Raw genomic sequence first — 25,598 nt, forward strand, 5'->3', positions numbered from 1 at the left:
CGCGACTGAAAAATCGAGCAGCGAGCGACTGAGCCAAAGCAGTCGCCTTGCGACCAAAACGGCCATTTGCGACCGTTTTCGACCAGTCGCTTTGAGATTAACTTAGTCGCGCGACCGTTGCTTGTCGCAGGTGTGAACGAGCCTTTAGAAATGGGACGGAAACGACTATGTGCCTGATCTCGCTACTTCCTTTCATGAAGGCCGTAGTGTGGGGCGCGTGGGGAGAGCGTCTGCCGGGCTTGGTGGCGGGAACGACTGAGCGAGTGAGTGTGCGGCGCGCGCAGCACAGGAAGACAGGTGGGAGTGGGGTGCGAGCGATGATGAGGCGGTGACCTTCGACGGCGGCGACAGAACGCCGTGCGCGGCGTTCGGCGTGCACAGCGTTTGTCTTCTTGCGCCGGCGCCGGGTGGGAAGACCGTCTGCTACTACCTTTGAGAAAGCGCCCGTAGTGCGTTAGAATGATGGTTGTCATTTCACAATCCACTATAAAGGTGGTGAAGCTGAAGACGACCATTAAAACCAGTTCTGCACAGAGCTTATTTCTTTTAACTTCTAATTTCTTGTGCTTTAACCACCATTACACGCTTTTAATTACTTCGGATAACAATCGGTGGACAATATTTACTGTCCTCCATTAACCACTCTATGCCGAAACTGCGGCTGAACTGCTACAGCGCAGGATGCAGTCTCTTTTGTTAAACCGCTTCATCCATTGGCATGGCGAACCTCAAGAACTCTTTGGCGATGATAAGAAACGCTTTCCTTTTTGGAGTCGTGGAGACTGTCCTTTCAGAATGCAATATTAGGAGCAGACCACCGCAACATACCAGCCGCAGACATGCGAGCTCACGTTATCATTTAACTGTACTCTTTGTTATATGCGCGTGTCGCACGAGCCGTATGAAATAAATATTTGGGTACATGTTCTCCCTTTTGCAAAGTTCTTATAACACACCGCTATGCAAGCTATCACAGAAATTCATTCTTTTTCATTTCCTTTATAGATGCGCGCCGTCATATTCCACCGACACTAATCATCGGTATCAACAAACTACCCGGTACTTACCTCTCTATGAATAAATTTGCAATATTATGGTAAGTGGTAAGTGTCACAAAAATTACCGTAGGGAACATAAGGTGCTCGCAAGGGTTTGCTAAGCCTGCGTCGGATCGCATCAGTCCCACAGTAGTTTCGACCGAGCTTGCCTGACACCATGGCCACGACTAGCGCAACTCACTCTCCGAGAGAACGAAGGAAAGTGGAAATTGTAAGGACTCGCTTTTCTTTGTTATACACAATATTAATGAGAACTAACAGACAATAATGCCAAGGAAAGTATAGGGGATGTCATTAGTAGTAAATGTAATGTAAATGTGAAGAAAGAAAAGTGGACGAAAACATAACTTGTTGCGGGCAGGGACCGAGCCTGCGACCATCGAATAACGCGTCCGATGCTCTACCAACTGAGCTACCGTGACGGCCATCCCCCCGTCCACTTTATGGGGTATATATGTGCATTTTAAACGTGAAATGTCAGTCAGCGCCGCCAATAGCCATGACGGCGAGTGTGGAACACTCTTTTTCTGCCATTTGGCGTGTGTCTCTCGTTCTCTCGGAGAACGAGAGACACACAGATCGTTCGAGAACTACCAGCGCGACGCAGTCGCCTTCCAAGTACTCAAGTTGAGAGACCACCCCGAGTGCAAGGGTCTAACAAATTCGCAGCCTTTCAGTATGCCACGAAAGGGTGATTTATGATGGAGAGATCTCGGACCCAGTCGGAAGCCCATATGAACGTATACACGCGAGGGACAAAAGACAGCGGCGGCGAGAAGTTAACTATGATAGCCGCTGCTAGGAGTACTTTTTTCTTCGGGAACTGGTGAAGCTGTGCTGAGGAGTTTTAGCTGAGTAATAGTGAAAAAGAGAGGACATTGAGTACTATCATCTATTATATACTACACGTGCGTGTACCATTAGGAATCGTATATAAATGTTCCACTACATTTCTTGAAACAGAAATGCGTTTATTCTAAACTTGAACACATCAAGACTATACCAGAATAACACATGATTCTTTAATATTGTCCTGCATTGGGCCCGTTATGTGGGCGATCTGAGTGAATGTACAATGCAATAAGCAGTATGTCCGGCTGCCATGCACATTGGCACCAGCTAAGGTTGCTGGAATACATTTTGTTCATATCATGCGTAGTACTAGATCTGTGCAGCGACATTTAGTGCTTACAAAAGTGGAACGCAAAACGAAGGGAAGTCGCTCATACAGAACATGATTTGTTGGTATCCTATATGCCACAGATAACCGTTGGTCGCTGCTTGAATCACGCATGCTCTTCCATATTTAGTTAGGGCACTCTCCATCTAATGCTGGTTCTGCCAGTGTGCCTTTGTTTCTACGCGAAAAGTCATGCAGTTAGTCGCATGGTTTTAGTTATAACTCCAGGTAGAAGGCAGGCTCAGTTGCAGGAAATAAGTTTTGGGGCTGTGCTTATGAGGCCCTAGGGAGCATATTACCATGCTTATATCAAAAACTTTATATGCGTCTCATACCTGTGCCGCGTCGCATGCAACGGTACTTCTTGATTTACCTTTTTATGGAAGAAAAAAGGACAAGCTTTCACTTTCATTACTTGATTAGGATCTACTTTATTAGGATCTCTATAGAGCCATGACTACAGATTTGATGCGCAGTTATTCACTTCTTGCCGACAATTCCTCCGCTGCCTCCAACACCACCACCAAGAGCGGCAGCTTCATTGATGAGCACAGCTGGAAGAAATCGGCAAAATGGGCTTAGTTTATTAGTTCATCATTCATAAGTGCGCGATATCTGTTCTATGAGCAAGAATCCAACACTGTTTCTGTTTTTCAGTGGTATTCATGATCCTTCATTACAATGTACAACTCAGGGTACGCTTTCGTATATCCAGGAAAGCAGGTCGTTCTTCATGGAAAGATAATGTTTCACGTTAGTTATAAAGACTTATTTTTTAGCACCAGCACTCTCTATTACAGAGCAAATAAACCGTGCGCTGACATAGACTTCCACATATGATGTATACCTATTTCTGACAAAATCTAGACAGGGCACGAGTTGAGGGCACGATGGCGACTTGATGCAGGGACAAATCTTTGAAGAGAGAACGTCGCTGAAGCGAACGTTCGGTAAGTGGACTTGTCGGACGCTCGGCTTCGGCGAGATGCCTTGTTCGACGATTTCTAATTACTTTTGATAGAGGTGGAAATGTATCGCGTAATATTGAAGCCATCATTTCGCTGAACGGGTGTTTTAATAATATGGTTGTTAGGCCATCATTCTAATAATTGCCCACTGTTGATATATGTGAAAGTGTCTTGCATTTTTACTCTCTTGCTTCTTTGTGATCGTGCAACTAGTGTACCAGAAATGTAGCGCGCGCGAGGTGCTTAGCGGGGCGTCATCGAATATTCCGCAGATATAGGATACTGCTCTGGAGCGTGTCTCGATAGCTACAGATTCTTCTCTCTCTCTCTACATATACATATATATATGTTAATCTGACGAAGGCCGGTCCCACGGCCGAAACGTAAAGAAACCATTCTGTTTTTCGACGTGTGTCTTCTTTTTATTCATATATATATATATATATATATATATATATATATATATATATATATATATATATATATATATATATCTATATATATATATATATATATATATATATATATATATATGTACATATATATATATATATATATATATTATATATATATATATATATATATATATATATATATATATATATATATATATATATATATATATATATATATATATATATATATATATATATATATATATATATATATATATATATATTATATATATATATATATATATGTATATATATATATATATACATATATATATATATATATATGGTGGTGCGGTGGAAGAGTTATATTACAAGGAGACAGTCTAGTGCAGGCGCACCTCAAAGAAATAGCCAGGGCGACAATTTGCTCAAGTGCGCACAACAGGGTACGAACATGTACCTTTTCGCACGCTTCGTACAAGGTATAGCTTGTTTTCTACAGACTGCGTTAGAGCATAAACGGAAGTAGTATAAAACTTCCGTTTCATTTACTTGTTATATTCAGTGAGCTTCTTCGCTTTCTCTCGTAAGCTACGATTTCCTTTTTTCCCTCCATTGAGAACGTTCAGATACGATTGTGTTGGATTAGATGCTGCACCACATGGTATTTATGGAAATCATATATAAATATTATTGTGTGAAAGTGTATAAAAATGATGTGCATTATAAAGCATTACCTAATGCGACGGCAACCCACACAAGGGCGTTAATTCCAACGACACCGTTCATGTCTGGTGCTGCAAAAGTAAATAAATATATATGAGTGCACTGCAACGACACCTAAATAATCCACATTTTTTTTCATTCCTGCCGCGCTTCACAACAAGGTATTTCTTGATTTTGTACTATAACAAGGAATTGATATTTTGTCCTTTCTTTTTATATAAATGTGAAAAAATACTGTCGCGCGTTTACTTGTAGCAATGCATACTATGTCCAAATAAGAATTGGGTGCTCTTCTGGATGCTATTTTCCGCACTAGTTTGTAGGTACACACCAAAAAGCGTCCGTACAGTATTCCAAAAGGAATAGAGACAATTTAAACTCACGCAATTACAACGCGGCGTTAACAACAAATGAAAATTCGCCTTATTAACGTGAAAGTCAATCACAAGAGTTTCGCATAACACGTGTGGAGATAGGTTTGCACTAGGCTTACCTACGAGCGCGACCGTGTAGGGACGCGACGTTCTCCACTGCCGCTGCGTGCGACGACGCTGCGGCCGGGTTCGTCGTTTTCTCCGACACGGCGCAGAAACCACGCACGAGGCAGGGTAACAACAACAACGGGTTTATTAACCCAAGATGCAGCACAGTACGACACTCACAGGCTTGCAGGCCGTAAGGGGAACTCCGCAAGACCGATCGAGTACGCTTGCCAGCGGCGCTAAGACTACCACACAAAGGGCAGCGGTCGAGCACCCGAACGAGAAGCCGCCTGCTAGAACAGCGCGTCAACCTCTCGTGCTAGCCTGAGAGCATCTGCCGCCACGAGCGAAACGTCGGGCGCATCTTAGCTCATAGGAGAGGAGGATGTCACCAGCGGCCCAATGGGGAATGGCGCTGCGTTGTGACGTAGGCCCGCGCAGCGCGCCAGCGTAGCGTGCCCGGACATGCCAGCGCGGGACGGAGCCGACGCTTGGCTCGCCCAGACAAAGAGGCGCCCTGGCCACCATCTTGGCGATTGCCGGTGCCTAAGTGCGCCCGGGCTACGCTGCCGGCACGCGCGCGGCAGCTGGGGAACGAGGCGCCAGGTAGGAGGACGCTCTCGATCCCCACATTCCCCCCTCCTAAAGACCGAGGCCAGCCTGTGAAAGAGGCTGTCCGAGGCCAAGTGGCAAGGTCAGCTCAGCCGCAAGGGGGCTGGCCAACGGGGCAAAGTCCAACAGGGGGGGTGTCGTCTTCCTGAAGGTACAAGTCCAAAAGTCGGCCATGGCCACACAAAAGTTCCACCAAAAGTTCCACCACAAGGGGAGGGCCCACCGCCGGGAGGAAGGTCCACAGCCCAGGAGGAACGGGGGCAAGACTGCACAAGGGCGGGCAGCCAGCCCGCTTGAAGTTCGCCGGACTGGAGAGGTTGGCAGCCGGGAACGTACGAGGCGTGGCTGCCAGTTGCGTGCGGCAGCCAACCGCCGAAAGTCGCTGGGACGGGGGCCACACAGGAACGGCAAGCCGGAACAGCAGGCAGCCAGGAACGGAGGCCGGAGCGACCACGCTCGGGCCTGGGCCAAAGCTTGAGTGGCGAACCAATCGCCGAGGGCGGCTGCCGAAGCTGCCAGGTGGGTATAAGGCTGGGTGGAGGTGGTGGCTGCAGGCCAGAAGGCAGAAAGCAGGCCACAGCTGAGAGGACCAGGGAACGGCAGGCCATCAGGTCTGGAACAGGCTGTTGGCACGGAAGAGCCAAGCGCAGGGAGACGACTGGGCGACGCAGGAGTGGACAGAAATGTCCCCGGCATAGCCGGCTTGCCGAAAAGGGGTGCCTGCCTGACCGTGCTGCCCAACGAAAGGGGGCGCTTGCCAGGTTATGGCTTGGACAACACGTCAGAGGGGATTTTCGGCCAAGAGGGCCTTCTACCACTTACAGACGTGTGCCGCCGCACCTTAGCGGTTATTCTCCATTCACTGTCATGGTATGGAATAAAGTCCAGCTACCTGTCAGTGGGAGAAAGGTTGCTTAGGTGCGTTTCCGCAGGTTGTACCGATGGCGTGGCTTGGAGCCAGCCTCCTCACGGTTTTCCTGCGGTTCGGTGACCGCCTCCCCCCCTCCCAAGTCGTTGCTGCGGGCAACGAAAGGTTTGAGGTCGGAGACGTTAACTGGACCACCGACTTGTCTCCCTTGGGAGTCAGCCAGCTTGTACACCAGAGGCGACATTTTGGTCTGCACTCGGTATGGGCCCAACCACTTGGCCGACAGGGACGCAGAGATGCCTTTGGCGGCGTCACTCAAGACGTGATTGCGCCTGAGGACGAGATCGCCGACATCGTAGTGCACTTCCCGATGCGACCGGTCGTATTGAGCCTTCTGTCCAGCTCGCGCTTTTGCCAGGTTGGAACGCGCCAGGTCGAGGGCTGCGTCCATCCGTGAGCGCAGTTCCGCCGCGTAGCCAGACGGGCCGGCTTTTGTGGCGGACGCACCGCTGCCGCCCCGCAGAACGCGGTCCATGGGGTTAGGCAGCTCTCGCCCAAAGTTGAGGAAAGCGGGCGTGTACCCGGTTGAACGATTCACCGTGGACCGCAAGGAGAAGCCTATCTCGTTAAGATAGGCATCCCAATCCCTGTGTTGCTGCGCAAAGGCTGTCAGCAAGGGCTTGAGGTTTCGGTTTATCCGCTCAGTCGGGTTGGCCTGTGGGTGATACGTGGTTGTTTTGCGGTGCTTATTACCAAAGGCAGCACACGCATCCACAAACACCTTGGCCGTGAAATAGGACGCATTGTCCGTGATCAACTCCGACGGAAAGCCAAAGCGGGTAAAGACCTCGATCAACTTGTCCCAGATTGCGCGTGCCGTTAGCTTCCGAAGGGGAAACAGCTCGACCCACTTCGTGAAGTGATCTGTGACAGCCAGGAGAAAAACATGGCCTCTCCGGCTTCTTGGGAAAGGTCCCATAATGTCACAGGCCGCGACTTGCCAGGGTTGTTGGCTGTCGATCGGCTGCATGAGCCCGGGGGGCTTGCCACCACGAGGCTTCACACATTGGCACACGCGGCATGAGCGGGTGTAGTGAAGGGCATCACGCTTCATGCCAGGCCAGGTAGCAGAGCGGCACAACTTTTGAAAAGTCTTAAGGCCACTCGCATGTCCGGCCAACCGCGAGTCGTGGAAATAGCCGAGGGTGGCTTTCCTTAGACTGCGGGGTATCACCACCTTGAAAGACTCCTGGGGAGCTTCTTCAGATGGGACATAGCGCAGGAGAACGCCATCAGCATCGAGCAGATACGAATCCAACGTGCCCGCAGCAATACCAGTCTGCGTCCGGCACTCGGCGCCGACAGCAATACCAGCTGCCCGTTTGCGCCCGGCGGCTTGACCGCCCCGCTCCTCTTGGGAGCTCAGCTCTTTGAGCCCGTCAACAATTTGCTGACAAAACGGATCGTCCTGCTGTGCCTTAAGTAGGTCCTCTCTGCTGAAGACGATACCGGCGGACGTTACAGGGTCTACCAGGTATGCGTCCTCACCCGAGGCGGTCGACTCGAAAGTCACTGCGCCGTCGGGGTTCACGCCTTTCGACCCATTGGAGCCAGAGGCCCCTGAGTCTACTCGGTGCGAGTGCTCTTGGGAGTGGCGGACATAAGTGTCAGAAGTCAGAACGGGGGCACGCGACAAGGCGTCGGCCACGACGTTCGAACTCCCTTTCCGGTAGCGCACAACAAAGTTGTACCGCTGCAAGGTCAACGCCCAGCGCGCGAGGCGGCCCGAGGGCTCGCGCAAGCGCTTAAGCCAGGTGAGTGCCATGTGGTCCGTCTCCACCACGAATGGCACGCCGTCGACGTAGCAGTCGAACTTCCGGAGAGCAAAACTATAGCGAGACATTCCCGTTCAGTCACGCTGTAGTTGCGCTCGGCGGCGTTAAGTGACCGGCTCGCAAAGGCGACTGGCCGGAGGACGCCGTCGTGCTCCTGAAGCAGTACCGCTCCGAGACCCAGGTCGCTCGCGTCCGCTTGGACAACGAACTCCCTGTTGAGGTCGGGCAGCTTCAGGTCGGCTGTGGCCACTAGAGCTTGAGATAGAGCCTTGAAGGCTCGCTCTTGCTCTGGCCCCCAGCTCCATCGTGCCGACTTTTTCAACAGTGCGGTCAAGGGCGCTTGGAGGTCCGCGCAATTTGGGATGAACTGCCGGTAGTAGTTCACCATGCCCAAAAAGCGCCTCAGGCCCTGAATGTTCGCCGGCGTAGGGTACTCCACAATGGCACGTACCTTCTCCTCGCACGGCAGAACGCGACCGCTCTCGATGGTAAAGCCCAACAGTGAAATGCGAGTCTCAGCTATTTGAGCTTTCTTCGGGTTCAAGGTCAACCCGGCGGCACGCAACCTCCCGAGGACATCCTCCAAGTGGTGAAGGTGTTCCTCGAACGTTCGAGAGAAGATGACGATGTCGTCGAGGTACGCCATGGCGTGTTGCCATTTAGCGTCCCCGAGAACGCGGTCTATCAGTCTCTGGAACGTAGCTGCAGCTCCAGAACAGCCAAACGGCATGCGGGTAAACTCGTACAAACCTCTGTGGGAGGTGAACGCAGTTTTCTCCGCATCAGCCGGCTCCATCTGAACCTGCAGGTAACCGCGGCTAGCATCCAAGGTGCTGAAGTAGCAAGCACCGCCTAGCGCAGCCACGATCGAGTCAACGTTAGGCATAGGATAAGCATCCTTCCTCGTGACCTCGTTCAGCCGGCGGTAGTCCACACAGAGCCGGTGAGAGCCGTCTCTTTTGGGGACCATTACCACCGGTGAACCCCAGGGACTGTTCGAGCGTTGGACAACCCCGGTCTCAATCAGCTCATCCAATGCCTGGTCAATTGCTTTCCTCTTCGCCGCACTGACGGGGCGAGGATTGCATTTCCACGGTTGTGCGTCGCCTGTGTCAATCCGGTGCCTCACCAGAGAGGTGCAACCCGGGCGTTCCGTGAACATGTCACTGAAACGTGTCAACAGCGACGACAGGCGTGCCTTCTCATGTGTCGACAAGCTGTCCGGCAAAGGCGGCAGCGAGCGATCCGAGCTGCTGCTTACCGGGGTGGTCACCGGCGTAGCCGAGACCTCGTCCACCACGGTAACGCTATGCTCGAGAGAAAGCGGTAGGCACGGACCGTTTGCCGCCGCGCCGACCAAAGGGCCAGTCTTGGCGCCGGAATGAGAGACACGGGCCGAGGGGGCCACGCTTTGTCTCCTCTCCTCCTGCTCTCTCGTGGCGTCCGGCGACTTACGGGCAGCCGAGACCACGGGAGGTGTAGCGAATGGCCGTAGGGCGCCGGAAGGGCCGTCCCTGTAGCCTCCGCTCGCGACGTCTATCACGATACCCGTGTGCGCGAGAAAGTCGCGACCAAGAATCACGGGCACGGAGAGACCCGGGAGATGCACGAAGCGCTGTCGGCGCGCGCGATTCTCCCAGCGCACAACCAACCGCGCAGCGCCGCACGAGGTGGCGGTACCGCTCGCGAGATGGAAGGCAGTGTCGCAAGCTCGAATGCGGACAGAGCGGTCGCGCAAATGAGCCATAACCTCTTCGCCGAACAGCGAGATCGAAGCCCCGCTATCCAGCAACGCCGCAAACTCTCGACCAGCGATCGTAAGGGCGATGAACGGCGCCGGCGTGGCTGGAAAGTCATGTCCAGCGCGACACGCCATCGGTGCCAGAGGTTGGGTTACACCCCCATGCTCTCGTACTGCTGTAGCCGCCGGCGAGGGGGAGCTCACCGACGGCTCACCCCGTTTCCCGACGGGCGAGCAGGCCCTTGCGTCGGTTGGGGCGCGTTGCATGACCGCGCGGTGTGGCCACGCTCATGACAACGGTAGCAGACGACGCCTTTTCCCCCATCAGTGAGGGATTTTGGCGACCCTTGAGAGCTAGGAGGCCTCCGTTCGCTAGCCGCAGGGTGGGCTCCGCGATCGGATCTCCCCTCGTGCATTGGGGCACGGGGGTTCCGTTCTCGTTCGCCCTGCAGTGCAAAGGGGCACGCCCGGGCGTACGAGTACGGGTCGAGAGCGCGGTCCGAAACGTCCGGCGCGTCTCGTTGCTCTCTCACGGCCGAGGCCACCTCGTGATTAGGGGGATTACGGGGTGACGAGTCACCACCAGCCCACGCACAACGAGGCTCGAGAGAAGCGGACGGCGGCGGCGGCGGGCGGTAGGCTCTCGCCGCCAGTATGTCGCCCTGAATACGCTTCGCATCGGATGCCAGCTCGTTTAGGTCACGATAACGGGCGCTCCGAAGGTAAGCGGCGAAGGTTGGATGAGCCTGACGTATGACTCGCTCCACCTTCTCGGCGTCTGATGCCGTAGGATCGGCAAGGAGGTAGAGCTCCTGCAAAGCCCGGACGTACTCGAGAAGAGATTCGTCGGGATGCTGTGTGCGAAGCTCTAGCTCGCGACGCATGCGGCGCTCGTAGTCGGGAGGAAGGAATTCGCTACGGAAGAGCGCCCTAAACTCCTCCATCGAACGAGCTTGGTGGCCGACAAGTCGGTACCACCGCGCCGCTTGGGCTGTCAGCGATACAGGCAATACGCTACCGAGCATAACGCTGTCGCTCAGCCCCATCGCCCGCTGATAGCGATGCAGCGCCTCGAGGTACTCTGTGGCACTCATGCGGTCCGAATAACCGCTGTACTCAGGCAGAGGTACCCTTAGGCTACTCGGTGCGCTTGGCTGAGGGGGCTCGAGGCCTCCCTTTACAGCACAAGGCTGCGAGCGCGCCGCTTCCAACAGGACGTTTAGGAGCTGCGCCGCAGTTGCGTGCAGCTGCGATTGCTCCGACGCAGGCGCGGCCGTAACAGGGTCGCGCGCCTGTTCTCCGGCATGCACGTCAGACCGAAAAGGGCCAGTAAACGGCATGGAGGAGTGTAGGGTTGTTTCCGCTCCGACGGGCGCATGAGGCCTCACACGATAGGCAAGCGGATCGACCGAGGAGCACGGTGGCCCACGTCTGTCGAAAGTACCGCCTACGTGAGTCTGAGGCATGCAAGCGTCGGGAAACACGGCGACGTTGTCGGCCAAGCGAGCTGGCTCGCGCACGACGTTCTCAACCCTTTGCGCTCCTGACCAAGATGGGTCAGTGAGAGCGTGCATGCCGACACCTAAGTGGCCTAGGTAGGAAGGCTCGGGTGCGGCGGTTTGGGCCGTCAACTGCGCTGCTGACAAGGAAAGGCCAGCGAGCGGAGACTGCGCCGGGGACGGGCCCGTAAGTGCGTGAGTCTCGAACAGCTGATACAGCCCGTTACTGGCTTGGCTAGGACTGTGGTCCTCGTTCAAGCGGCTCGCATCACTTTAGGGGGCCCCGAAAAAGGGATCTCTCCCGGTGAACGAAAGCAGAGGGTCGCCGAGAGGGCCGTACCCCGTGCTGTCGCAGCCGTCCGCCTCGAACGAGATCAAGTCCGTCGCCACAGGATCGAACAGGAACGAGCGCCTCGAGGGGGTCTGCTCTGAAGCCATGCCGAAACCAAGTTGGGCGCCAGTTATGTGGAGATAGGTTTGCACTAGGCTTACCTACGAGCGCGACCGTGTAGGGACGCGACGTTCTCCACTGCCGCTGCGTGCGACGACGCTGCGGCCGGGTTCGTCGTTTTCTCCGACACGGCGCAGAAACCACGCACGAGGCAGGGTAACAACAACAACGGGTTTATTAACCCAAGATGCAGCACAGTACGACACTCACAGGCTTGCAGGCCGTAAGGGGAACTCCGCAAGACCGATCGAGTACGCTTGCCAGCGGCGCTAAGACTACCACACAAAGGGCAGCGGTCGAGCACCCGAACGAGAAGCCGCCTGCTAGAACAGCGCGTCAACCTCTCGTGCTAGCCTGAGAGCATCTGCCGCCACGAGCGAAACGTCGGGCGCATCTTAGCTCATAGGAGAGGAGGATGTCACCAGCGGCCCAATGGGGAATGGCGCTGCGTTGTGACGTAGGCCCGCGCAGCGCGCCAGCGTAGCGTGCCCGGACATGCCAGCGCGGGACGGAGCCGACGCTTGGCTCGCCCAGACAAAGAGGCGCCCTGGCCACCATCTTGGCGATTGCCGGTGCCTAAGTGCGCCCGGGCTACGCTGCCGGCACGCGCGCGGCAGCTGGGGAACGAGGCGCCAGGTAGGAGGACGCTCTCGATCCCCACACACGGAAAAGGTGATTTTGTTTTAGGAGTGATTCCACTTAAACGAAATGCACAATCTGCAATTAAAATATGTTATTTTTATATCCAATGCGCTTAAGAGCATATTTCTGTCGCTCTGCATTCCGTAACAACGTTAGCTGAGTGGGCCAAGTACTCACCAGTCAAGTTTTACCAACGAGAAGCACCACGAATGTGGCCTCGCATATTTTTACAACTCAGTGGTCAAAGTCAGCAATATGCAAAGATGTACTCACAAGCGTTCTTCCGTTGCAGCCTCAATGGAAGGTTAGGTACAGCAGTGTCTGTACCCGTGGCTTTTATATGCTGCCCCTAACCAATATTGGCGTGTCACTGCAAACTGTAATTGGACGAGCACGTGCCATATTTCTTTATTAAAGCACACTGATTGTGACGGGTAATTTTACCGCCTTACATGTTTCATTTACAATGCAATCAAAAATAGGAGCAGAGAAATGAGTACAATAATATCTTTCGAAAACACAATCACACTGTTCTAATTAAGAGGCAAGGCTTTGTGAAAAATGCATCTCCTTTCAGTTTCTGTTCCAATTAGAAAAGTAATTGGATACATGTGACCAGTGCCATGGTAATTTGATCATTTGCCATGAGCCTTCGGTCGAATGCTCTTCAATTGCCGAGGCGCTGTAAAGCAGCGCTTTACAGCGCTTAGTTTGTAATTATCTCGTTTTCTCAAGCTTCATTATTAGTTTCACAGCTACAACAAACAACAAGCAGCCCTTTGAAGGCTTGGCGAATATAAATTTGTACTCCGTTTAATAATACCAAGACATACCAAGGAAGATTCACTTGATAGAATGTACATTCTTTTCGAATAACGCTAATCCCCCATTATACGTATATAGAAGAGCACCATGCCTTGCTGAGCCTCGTGCCAGCGTCTTCAGTCTACGTTCTTGACTCTAGAGCATGCAACGCACAGGATATATATATATATATATATATATATATATATATATATATATATATATATGAGAGTTGCCAGTTGCGTTTATAGTAAGCGGATTTGGGCTTCTTTATTCGCGGTGTCGCTTGTAGTAAAATTTTGCAACTGCTTCTGGCGTGTTCAGGGCTTATTTGCATTCTTCCAGCAAAAAAAAATTGGAGGACGCTTGAGCTTCACCTTCAAGAGCAAAACGCGATAGAGTAATCGAGCCTCAAGTGGTAGCCTAGTTTCGGTTCTCTGCGCTTGCCTCAACCGTGCCGTAAGTAAAGCTGTGACTGCGCGCGTAACGTTGGCCATTTCAAGGTCTCCTAGAATATCTACTGCAAGTAAAGTTGTTAACGGCCCACAAAGTCATAATTATTCCTTTTGCGAATCAGCGAAGGGCCCATTGCGCGTCCGTAAGGCGACAGACGAACCGGCGCAGCTGTTCATCTTGTTCATGCTTTTACTGATGATGATTAATAAATATGTGTGAGCGCTTTGTAATGGGTGGGTCTTTAAAACATACACTCGTTGCGCAATTCGCAATTTTTGATGCCTGGCGCCTTTCTGCGCTTCTACCACGCAATATTAGATGAATTAAGGAGACTCCTTGCACCAGATGACATTCGTATGGTGTTTTTTTTTTCTGAAGCAGTTTAAAGAAATAGCATAGCTCTGCGGTAAAACACCTGCTTGCCACGCAGGCGGCCTGGGTTGGATTCTCACTCGGACCCAAAAATTTAGTATTTATTTTATTTGCATCTTTCTCCATTTTTCGGCCACGGACAAGTTGATGATTTTTCGCTCACAATCAACGACGCCGACACCCACGCCAACACCGACTCTGGAATTTCTACGAAACGAGCCCTTTGACGCTGTCGCGTTAATATAGGTATTTTCATTATCATCTCATTCACCACTAGCGCGCTTGTCGTACTCTAGTTGCGCGTTCGATGAGTTAGAGTAGTTGAGCGTTGAAATCAAACATACGTTGGGGGAATGAACAAGTAATCATCACTGGTGAACGTGCATTCCACCGAATGGAGGCTGCCCTGGAGACAATGTTAAAAAGTAAATCTGCGCTTTGGTAAACGTAGCGCCCGACCACAACCTACACAAAAGGGTCGCGTCTGCTCGGCGAAGCCTCGATGGGACTTGAAGACTTAAGGTAGGGTCAAATGAGTGCAATCGAACATGCTTGAATTGCAGCTGATTCCATTGTGACGCCTGTGCTTTCCGCATCGGGATGGCCCACAACGCAGCCTGTGACCACTGTGGCAACGCATAAACAACGGGACATATTTTTTCGACTGCCCACAGTTTCTGCACAAAGACATTAATTTAAAACAAACTTAAAAAAAACATCTGCCTGCGGTATCGATGATATTAACACTAAGCTATTAAAAACACAGTATCTATTTCAAGTGTAATTCTGTACCATATCTTTAAGCACTCCTTATCATCCGGTGTTTTGCCCGCACACTGGAAGATTGCGAAAGTCATTGCCATTTTCAAAACTGGAGATAAACGTAAACCTGAAAACTATCGTCCATTATCGCTAACATCGGTATCATGTAAACTACTTGAACACATAATCGCCTCGCACATTTACACCCACCTCGAAAAAAATAACTTTTTCTTTCAGAAACAACACGGCTTCAGAAAAGGTGTTTTTTTGCGATACACAGTTACTCGAATTCACCACTGATCTACACTTCAACATAAACCACAGTCAACAAACAGACGCCATTTTTCTAGATTTCTCTAAAGCACTTGATCGTGTTTCCCATTGCCGACTCATCTCTAAATTATCTAATTTAGGTATCCAATCACTGACCCTTTCCTGGCTAAGAAACTTTTTATCACTTCGTCATTAATTCACGGTTGTCAACAATTGTCCTTCTTCCATTACTGAGGTCACGTCTGGTGTACCACAGGGGAGTGTCCTGGGGCCTTTACTTTTTCTAATATTTATTAATGACTTGCCCTCAGACATTTCCTCTTGCATACGATTATTTGCTGACGATTGTGTTGTTTACAGAGCAATTAATTCCACTAACGATCACGATACCTTGCAACGTGACCTTCACACTGGTGCACCAAATAAAAAATGTCTCTAAACCCTTCTAAATGTAAAATTATATCGTTCTCACGCAAGCGCAATAGTTCCATATTTTCATACTGCTTAAATAATACGACCTTGTCACGTACCAGTAACTACAAATACCTTGGCGTGAGCCTCACTACTAACCTTTCTTGGTCATCGCACATTACCAATGTTTGCGTTACTGCATGGAAAACACTTGCCTTTCTGAGGCGCAACTTGCAAACTTCAACTGCTGACGTTCGTAAATTAGCCTACCTGACTTATGTACGCCCGCAATTGGAATTTGCATGGGCTGTATGGTCACTATACCAAGAATATTTAGTAACTACGATTGAACGCGTACAGAATAGGGCTGCCCGGTATATCACTCGGAATTTCGATCGGAACTCCAGCTAACACAAATTAAGCTCAATATTTCTCTACAGAACCTAGATATCCATCGCAGGATTCCTTTGCTTTGTCTGCTTCACAAATATGTCCATTCTGATAAGCCACGCATATTACCCCTCGAAACTCCCACACGCACGTCATCAAGATTACATAATCATTTCAGCTTCAAACACATCTTTGGTAAAACTACTGCCTTCTATTTATCAGCTGTACCACGTGCCATATCTTACTGGAATGGTCTTCCTGATCAAGTTGTCTCGATAAGCGATCCCAAAATATTTCGAGAGCGTCTGTACTCACTTCTTATTTAAACTGCCTTGATTTATTATGCTGTTCTGTTTGCTCATCATGTGTGTGTTTTCTTTTAATGTATTTTCGAGCTGTTTCCGTTGTATTTCACCTGTTATTGTAACAATGCCCCCCTTTCTCAATGCCCGACAGGGCCTGTAAGGTTTCTTTCTATATAAAATAAAATAAACTAGCAACACGCTCAACAAGTTGGATGACCGGCCTTTCGCGGAGGAAAGAATTTTACGCCATCGGCAGGACACAACGTCGCAGAAGGCCGTGCAAGCGCTAGTGCGCTTCTTGTGATCGACCGGCCTTTGAATGTTTTAACCAGAACGCCCTTCCTGTGTGTGTTGTTTTTCATCCTGTGTGTGTACGAGAGCTTTTTTTTCTCCTAGTTTTTTCCTCTCTCACTCTCTCTCACTACACCCTCTTTCTTGCGACTCGCTTTTCTCGAGGATGCCGGCCTAGTCGAACGAATTTTCTAGCCGCTCACCACGGCGACTCGGACGCCCGTTCTCCTGCCCCCCCCCCCACCCCCTCACTGTTTTTTTTCCACTCATACCTTTCTTTTTCTTCTTTTACCATACTCTTTTCACTCTCACTGTCCCTTCAATCCCCAATCCCCCGTGAGTGTATCGGTTGAGGTGTCCTCACTTGAGAGACAGTTATCGTGCACTCCACACCAAATTTCCATTTTCATTTCCTTCTTCCTTTTAAGAATCACCTCCCCCCCCCACCCCAGTGCTGGGTAGGAAACCAGATGCTAATATTTGGTTAACCTCCCGGCCTTCCTTTTTTCATCTCTCTCTCGCTCTTTCGCTCTCTAAATATGTGCTTTCATTCATAGTTGCGCATATTTTTGCTGTAAAATATATATAATGTGAATTTTTTCAACTGCCCTTTGTATTTGAGTGATCTTTCTTTATTATAATTTACATATTTTGAAGAAGGTGAAAATTCAATATATTTCCACATCTTTAGGGCTGCTACGCGAACGTCACGCCACCTTTTGGGGGCTTCTTTTATGATGATTATGTGCTTGTTATCTCGGTCGCATCTGACAACTCTGATAAATATAGGTATATATATTACACCTCGTTTTAATGTCACAATGGGTATGTAGCACTTGGAGCGATCTTTTTTTTAATGTAATTTACTCCTCTCCCCAACCAAAGTAAAACACGAGCATGGATTCCTGTGCTCAGCATTGATACATCAGTCATGTCGTTACAAACGAAACTATTCAACTGAAAAATGTGGCATACGCTATTCATTCTAAGTCCGTTTAACCCGTGCCTATTACAGCCTGTCGCATTGGCGAAGGGTCTTCAGAGCCTAACAGTTTACGTGAGTGACATGAATCCTACCGTGTACAAATTGCTTCAGAAAATGAGACATCCGTTGTCACAGGGAGAATCAGCTATTTCGAGGACTTCAATTAAAAAAGAAGCACCATATCGTTCTTTTACGATATCTGCTATAATCAGACGTAGCAAAACGTTCATGCTATTTCAGCCTTTCACTATTAGAAAGTAATTTTGTTGGCCCACAAACTCCAGATCAGATAGGCAGAGTACGCAGAAATCGTAGTTCTTTAAATGAGCTCGGCAGAACCAAAGCGGGAAATTGTGATGGGTGAAATAAGGGGCACGAAAGGTAAAATCGCAGCACAGTCAACGTGTATTTTAGACGAAAATGTTTTATGCCGGGGTCCACCAAGAGTTCTGTGACGTATTTCCGTCACGGAAGTATTCACACGATCAGATGGCAAAGAAAAGTTCCATCAACGGTAGTCGAATCCATGGCCTATCGGTCCGTGACAACAGACACCAGGCACGCTATTCCCTACGCCTCCGTAACATACTATGGACGGGTTACAAATGCGCCTTTTCTCTATCACACTTTCCTCTCACAGTGCTCTTGGGAGATGGGTGGCGTCCTCCTCTGGGAGAGCTAAAGTGTAGTAATGCATCATGATTTTGAGCTCCGTGATTACCTCCAGCAATGCATCGTTGCTTCGCATCCGTCCTATTCTGCGCGTTTCCAATAGGAGACGCGCCATTTTGTCAACGCTCTAACACACCGTGAGATCGCGACCTTAGCTTCGCGTTCGTCCCATTCCGCGCGTTTCCAATAAGAGACGCGCCATTTTCTCAAGGCCTTAAACGCACTGCCAGGTGACGACCTTAGCAGCCCAACGCTCGGCCTCGCTCAGAGCATCGATCCATATGAAACTAGCAGTTGTTCCGTGTACCAATACAATTGATGAGCCTTAGTAGAAATAGCACGGAAACGACTATGCGCCTGATCTCGGTGCTGGCTTTCATGAAAGGGGTAGGGTGGGGCGCGCGTGGGGAGAACGTCTGCTGCGCTCGGTGCCGGGAACGACTGAGCGAGTGAGTGTGCGGCGCGCGCAGCGCAAGCAGAGGGAGAGAGGTGGGAGAGGGGTGCGAGCGGTGATGCGGCGGCGACAGAACGCTGCTCGCGGCATTCGGCGCGCGCAGCGTTTCATTATCTTTTTGCGCCGGCGCCGGGTGGGAAGACCGTCTGCTACTACCTTCGACAAAGCGCCCGTAGTGCGCTAGAATGATGGTTGTCATTTCACAATCCACGGCAAAAGTGCATGGTGAAAGTGAAGGCGACCATTACAACGAGTTCTGCAAAGACCTTATTTCTTTTAATCTCGAACTTCGATTGAGGCCTACCCCAAGTCAAGTTCGCTGGACTTTATAAATAAAGTTATTTCTCTCTCTCTCTCGAACTTCTGGTGCGCTAGAACGAAACCGCTCAACGCCTCAACATTTCCTCGTAAATCATCGGTAACTGCAACCTAAAGCGATTCTTAAGATAAGGGAGCTTCGACGGCGCGCATGAGTTCGAGCTTAAGGAGCTTCCCTCCTTAAAAAATAGCTCTGCGACGCGCGCCTCGCTCGCCCGGCCGTAACAGCGTGTCCCCGCTTACGCTCTCCTCGAGAAAAATCGCTGCCGGGCAAGAGAGAAGACACGACGCGCGTTACCTTTTCCTCTAGTCACCCGTGGTGTGCAACTTACTCTTTGACTTGCCGCGCGACAGTGACATTAGCCCAAGTTATTCGTCCAATAAGCGACGTTAATTCTTCTGGCTTTCACACCGCTTTCTCTGATTACGCTCTCACTGTCAACTATTACAGCTACCACAAAAGTTCGTTTAATCATTGATCATGGACGTGAGTCTCCGGGATGGAGTTGTGCCACCAAGCGTCAATATGGTTGCATGCACGTTACACGGTGCTGCCAAACACCAATAGACGCTGTGCAAGCTCTCTTATATCAATATACAGTAAACATTCAATTACTTCTGTAAGGACACGTTTCACTTTCGTGTTGCACAGATGCCTATGATGGAGGGATCAATCGTGTGTCTTTTATTAGCTACCCTATCGGAAGAAACAGCGTTTCCAGGGCCTCCAAGTGCCTTTCAGCGCGCTGGGTGGCACTGGAAACGCTGTACAGTGTGTCCCAGTGTACTAAAGCGCGCTGGGAGGCACTGAGACAGGCTGTACAGCGTGGCCAGTGCCGTCCAGTGCGCTGAAAGATGCTGGGATGGGAATACTGTACAGTGCTCGTCAAACGAAACCCGAACAGCGGCAAGCCTTCGCATGGTATAGTGCGCGCCGTCCAGTTATCACCATTGACAGGCGCGCGCATCCGGTTTAACCGCACTGCGCATATGCGCGCCTGTCCATGGTAATAACTGTACGACGCGCACTACACCACTGCGAAGGCTTGCCGGTGTTCGAGTTTCATTTGACGAGCACTGTACAGTGTGGCCCAGTGTCTTACAACGCACTGAGAGGCGCTGGCCACGCTGTACAGTGTCTTCCCGCTCACAGGGAACACTGGCAGCACATTGGAAAAAACTGGGCGCGCTGGGTGGATTTCGTATAAAATTTGGTATTGAGTCCCCAGAAGTCGAAAGAAAAACTTATAGAATATTTTAAAATGTTATTTTATTCTGTGTCCTACACATATACATATAGATTTAGCTTTAGTTAAGCGACAGACGTACGTATACGCTAAAGCAATCATCTGTCGAGTGCGCGCGCTTTCTCAGAAGTGTGTGATCGAGTGTCGTGAATGTAGTTCATATAACTTCATCGAAAGAATTTACCATTCGCAACACAATCACCTCTCTGTCACCTCTATACCACCGTGGCGGACGTATATTTTAAGGCGAAAGCCTTAAATGCCTCATCAAACGCGAAGTTTTACCGTCGGCGTCCCGCGTCTACGGCGTCAGCGTACCACGACGTCGGGGACGAGGGATGCAAAAAGTCATCGTCACGTGATGACGTCACCGTATGACGTCATCATGTCTTCACAAATTTTGACGTGACGTCATATGATGCCGTTATCACATGACATCGTAGTATGGTCAAAAGTGGGCAGATCACGGAGGCAGTGCAAAACCAGGTAAGGTGCCTCCGATCTTGGAGGCAATTCAAAACCGCGCTTTGTGCGTAAAAAACTAAGATGTCTTTCGCTTTCCAGCCGTCTTAAGCGAACGCATAAGGGAGCCTGTGAGTTTTTAATTCATTAACTGGTTTTCCATGACGTACTCATTGTACAATTTGACTTTGTTTCTTGTATTTTATACTGACACAGCGTGTCTACTGTACACAATGCTTCCCGGTCTTCTTGTTGTTTTCATGCGTCTTCTTTGTGCGTGCGCGTGTGTGTGCGTGCGCGTGTGTGCGCGCGTTTGCGCGTTAATATCCAGTGTACAGGCCATTTATTTGTGCGCATTAATGATGCGCTGACAGAAGCAAGTACACAAATAAAACGCAAATTACACAATACAACAAAACTACCACTAGTCGATTCACAGTGATCGTAAATTATTTAAAAAAACAGGAACTGCGTAAATATTTAAGACTGGACGAAAATGCAACCTTGAAACACAGAAACGGGGAAGGATAAAAAACATTTAACTGCACACATACATGCATGCGCATCAGACCAGCACGGAAGACGTACTTGAAACACGGAAAGGAATATAAAAAACAAGAACCCGGCGTGGTTTTGGTTATGGTGCTTGACTGGTGACCCGAAGGTTGCGGGATGGAATCCCGGCCGCAGCGGCCCCATTTCGATGGAGGTGAAATGACAGAGGCCCGTGAACTTAGATTTAGGTGTACGTTAAAGAACAACAGATGGTCAAAATTTCGGGAGCCTTCCACTATATACGGCGCCTCTCATAGTCATACCGGGATTCTTAGTACGTAAATTCCCACAAATATTTATTATTAGGAAAAAACAAGGATCTGATCTGCAGACAAACACGCATAATATATTCCATGATACATTTCAAATCACAAAAATAGCGAAGGCAAAAAATCACAGCATATCCACGGAGTGAATGATGATGAGTGGGCGAAGCTGCGGAGGTTCATCGGTAAACCGTGAATCTTCCGCGAATTCTGCCCAGTACATCATCACTGACGTGAGATCGGGCGCCTTTATACTAAAGGTTCGATGAGAGTTATGACGACTTGCAGCTCACTTTAACTTTACATGTACGCTGTGAATTTTCATTGTTTAGAAAACCACTGCTTTAGAAAACTTCTGGCGTCTTTCGTTAAGCAGCTGGCGTCTTTTCGTTTTGCTTTTGAAACATCTGGCGTTTCTTTCGTTTTGCTTTTAGAAAACATCTGGCGTCTTTCGTTGGTTTATTTCATCAATCAACGGCGTTTTGAACAAAATTTTTATTGTTTAATCACGCACACGAGAAATCTCACCAGGCACTACCGTGGAGGTAAACAATGGCTGCTAATGGGAATGAGAGACAGAAGAAGTCGGCTTTTAGCTAACACTTACACTTCTACTTCTACTAACGTTTCCTACTGGAACATGCCAATGGCTGCTAATGGGGAATGAGAGACAGAAGAATTCGGCTTTTAGTTAACGCGCACGCTGCGAATTTTTTATTGTTCAACAACGCACAGGAAAAATCTCCCACCGGCACCACCTTGGAGGTCAAGATCGTTTACGACTGGTTACGCACTACTACGACTACGAGGGACGAATGGGTGCTGCCTTAAGGAGCTTCGCCCCTAAAACAGCACGCGCGCCACGCGCAAGTGACCGGGCGAGGGATTCAAAATGGCGGCCACGCTGCCGCCAAGGCCGAGCAGGCGGCACCTGCCCTTTCAAAAGCTGACATCACTCTAAGCGGGGGCGTGCGAATCGGGGCACTCTACGCTCGTCGCGCTCCTATCGCCATCTCACTGGTAATGAAGAAGCGCCTGCCGTCTCTGCTACCCACTGACCTCCATTAAAAAGGCTGGACGGCGCATCCCCGCTCTGCGAGGCGGGCGCTTGTGAAGGCACCGGAAGGTGCCCTTTTTGTCCCGGAAGCCGGCGTCTTCTGTGCGTCTCAGTCGCGCAATTCAAATATTCTCGGGTGGCAGCTGTTGTTATGATCGTTTTTATTTTTTATTTTTTCAAACTCTGCGATTACGCGTCGCTTTAGACGCCGACGAACGCTACACGAAAGATGACAGACGCCGTGCCGACACCGTCCGAATACGGCGGAGTGCTGCAACGTACAAAATGCATAAAAAGTAATGCAACTTTGAGGTACTTACGCGTGAAATGTCTTCTCTGACGACTTTTCCGGTCGATTCGTACAGTTTACTGCGCTACAAGCAGGTATTTCTTAAAAAAAAGAAGAGAAAAGTTCTTTTCCGGGACAAAAACGGCGGCTTCCGGTGGCTTCACGCCCGCGTGCTCGATGCGCCATCCAGCTCCTCCTAGTGGAGATCAGTGCTGCTATCTGAGGGGTCTGCGCTTTGTGGAGTAGTGCTTAGCGCACCGAGCTGCAAAGTGAGAGGTCGGTGGTTCGATTCCGCGCTTCGGAAGCATTCTTCTGATTTTTTCTTCTGTGGGATATTGATGTATATATACATACTTATACATATACGCAGCATGACGGCGGCGACGTAAAAAGCAGCCGAGACTGTTCATATAATTGCTATCGCAAGAAAACAAAATGTGTCAATCAGTACAATAAATATGTCAATGTGTTAACATGTATACTGCCCTGAGAACGGGATGTGAGCGTTGGCCAGCAGAGGGACTGTAGCGTTTTCATCACGCCGTTGAGTGATGGGTGTTCGCTTCTCACACTTTCACAACGAGGAACCGAGGGTGCCGTTTTCATTCTCTATTAGAATGAGCCAGATCCGTTCCACAAGCGTTCACATGTAGTTTAAAAGTGCCGGCAACAGTGAGGGTAGATTACCACGTTAAGGTTGTTGAGCCCTGCACAATGCATGCTCACGTTTGGAAATATGAATCGTAAAGGATTTTACAAAAACTTCGGAGAAGACCCCTCCGCCCCGCCACCGTGTGCCTTAATTGCGTTGGAAAATAAACATCGCCATTTTAAACGAAGACATTATTAGGGACGCTGTCGCTGTCCTCATATGCAGCTTCCAACTCGTCCAAATGTTTGTGTTCTCATGTATAATAGCGCTCGGTATTTCGTGAAGGCCTCTTAAATACTTATTTCATTTGAGGCAAATCATGGATGCAGATGTAATCAATTTTTATTAAAAAACAAACCAGTAACTTTCACTACATAGCCACTTCAGCCAATGCGCACTTCTATTTCTCAGCAAAACTTAATGGCCTACGATTATAAACGAACATTCAGCTTCAGGTAATTTTCCGAAATTCTCTGTGAACGATAGCTACGCTCCAGTTTTGCTTTGTGACCGAGGTTACATTCTTTTTTGCCTAATGGCAAACCAGAAAATATATATATATATATATATATATATATATATATATATATATATATATATATATATATATATATATGTAACGCGGCAGGCAAAAGACACGGGACGATCCGATGATGCTGAGCACCAAATTCCTCGCGCCCGTTCTTCTTCGGTCATCTTTCGCGCTCTGCCAGCGCCGCGTTACAATATATATATATATATATATATAATATATATATATATAGATATATATATATATATATATATATATATAGATATATATATATATATATATATATATATATATATATATATATATATATATATATATATATACACCAGTGAAGTCAGGCTACGAACAAATTTGATTCGTGCGGAAAGTCTCGCAGCGAGTGATGAAATGGTGCAAGGATCCAGCGATGAAGGTCGGATGATCGGCGAGGCGTGGGGCCTGTTGTAGGGTGGTGGCGAGGGTGGCATAACTGGCGACCTGCGAAAGTCAATAGCAAGTGCGTCACTCAATTTTGCGGATTGTGGCGTCACAGAATACGCACAATTCACCATGGCGGCCACAGTACTGCATATTCAAATCCGCGATTTTAACAACCTCCGTATGCCCCTTACATGAGCACATACATATAGAAGTCACTTTCGTGCCATAACTACTTTATGAACATCAGCCTATCCTCCTCAGCGTTACACTGCAAGCATAACTGTATGATCCAGACGCGACGAAATTCCCTCTATCCGGCCGCCCATGATTCCATCGATATCTCCGACACCGCCCTCAAGTTAAGCAGCTTCGTTCGGAGCATATTGACAAGAGCTGAAAGAGGATGCAAATGAGTGGAAGGGGGACAAGCATTGAAAAAACGCGTGAAATTACTGAGGGACATGCAGGTTGTTGATTCGATCCAAGTGAAAAAGTACGCTTGTGTTTCTTTGCAAGGGTATAAAAAATATTTTCATTTGGGAAGGTTTAATCGCGCCAAGCTTACAGCAGAGCTGTTATGGTCGAGGTTTGCCGCGCGTCGTAGCTAGAAAATTATCATCATCATGAATCGACATGCGCTCAATTTCTGTAATAAAGTAGTTGATTATACTAGGGTGCCTCCGAGTCTGTGATTGCCACTTTTGCGGCAACTACATGCCCTTCAGAGATTAAGATATGGCCACTGGTATTCAGTGTAGATCAGCTAGCTCTGCGTCCTATTCAGTGTCATAATTGCTGGCGATTTGGTCAGTGTTGGCGGCTGTAATTTGGGCGAATTTCTGCAAATGTGGGGAAGGCCATGCCCAAAAAGACTGCTTCAAACGATGAGTGGTCTTGCCTATGTGGTGGAGATCACGCTGCTGATTTTCCCAACTGTTCAGCTCGCGCCGAAGAAGTACGGATTCTGGAAATAATTGATAAACGACGATGTTCTAGGAGAGAAGTTATCAACACTGGGAACGAAAGGGCATTTGGTTATGCAGGAGTTGCCTCTAAACATAATAGTCTCAGAACAATCCCTCGCTACAATTGTTGAAGCAGCTGTGCAGGAAGCAGTAGCGAAGGCTATGGACCAGCTATTGGCAAGCACGGGATATGGCATTTCACA

General features: G+C 49.3%; 1 long non-coding RNA gene across 1 annotated transcript in view; it reads right to left on the reverse strand.

The window, feature by feature from the left end:
* Nucleotides 1-12,778, reverse strand: part of LOC119397901 (uncharacterized) — a 37,075-nt gene extending 24,297 nt beyond the window's left edge. Inside the window, exon 1 of the long non-coding RNA XR_005184663.2 lies at nucleotides 12,731-12,778. This is a non-coding gene — a long non-coding RNA (uncharacterized LOC119397901). The remainder of the gene's footprint in view (nucleotides 1-12,730) is intronic.
* Nucleotides 12,779-25,598: the final 12,820 nt, after the last annotated feature.

Source organism: Rhipicephalus sanguineus, chromosome 6, assembly GCF_013339695.2.
Source record: "Rhipicephalus sanguineus isolate Rsan-2018 chromosome 6, BIME_Rsan_1.4, whole genome shotgun sequence".
NCBI classification, from domain to species: Eukaryota; Metazoa; Arthropoda; class Arachnida; order Ixodida; family Ixodidae; genus Rhipicephalus; species Rhipicephalus sanguineus.